An 849-nucleotide genomic window follows, 5' to 3' on the forward strand; every position below is an offset into this window, starting at 1 on the left:
AGATATGTTTGGCGAATTCTCGGATAATCCAGTATTTTCAGGTACTCCAAAGATGGAGAACGGTCTTTCTCTTTTCCAAGGAATGGGTACTGTTGGGCTATGGGTGGTCGGGTATCGTGTGATACCAATCGGTCCAACGAGGCCGACAACATCTTCTTGAGTGAAAGCATCCGACTCGGCTTCTGCGATAGAAGACTCTTTTTTTCCACCCTAACTGCAAGGAAGTGGTAGAGCCTATTGATAGATAGAATCTACTCTCGGCGGATTACCCTTCTAGTGTTCACTATTATCCTGAAGTTCCTACCTAACTAAGCTGATGTATTTGCAGAGTCCTAAACTCCAGCGGGTCAACTCCCAGGGAACTCCTTATACATAACCTGGCGAAAATGCCCATTTTTTGCTCTATACGAACTGGGAGGCTCGTGGACGGACCTATTACCCTACGCGTACGCGGACTGAAGGACAAAAAGAAACTCCTCAACCTCTGAGTTCTTCAGTAGATAGGCGTGACGAGGAATCGCCTAGAATCAAAATTGGCACCGGTTTTTTTATTGTTTTTTGCTTTCACTGGTCTAGCGAGCCTTTGTCCGTAGCGCGACTGTCAGCTTCCAAGAACCTTTCCTATCCCAAGTCTCGATAAAATTATGACAATTCTAGGAGCAGGGTCTTTGGACGGCCTAATCGATCTGAGCACCGAGATAGCAGCTTATGATGACTGCTTCGAAAGATACCTAAAAGCTTCCATCGCCACTGCAGATGATGCCAAAGGTCCCACTGCTAGCCTAGCCCGCTTTCTTGCTTATAAGCGCTCCTAACCTTGTTAAGCGGCTTTCTAAAGCATTGGACGAC

The sequence above is a fragment of the Durio zibethinus genome, unplaced genomic scaffold, assembly GCF_047325235.1.
Source record: "Durio zibethinus cultivar Kanyao isolate XHJ-2024 unplaced genomic scaffold, ASM4732523v1 HiC_scaffold_30, whole genome shotgun sequence".
NCBI lineage: Eukaryota > Viridiplantae > Streptophyta > Magnoliopsida > Malvales > Malvaceae > Durio > Durio zibethinus.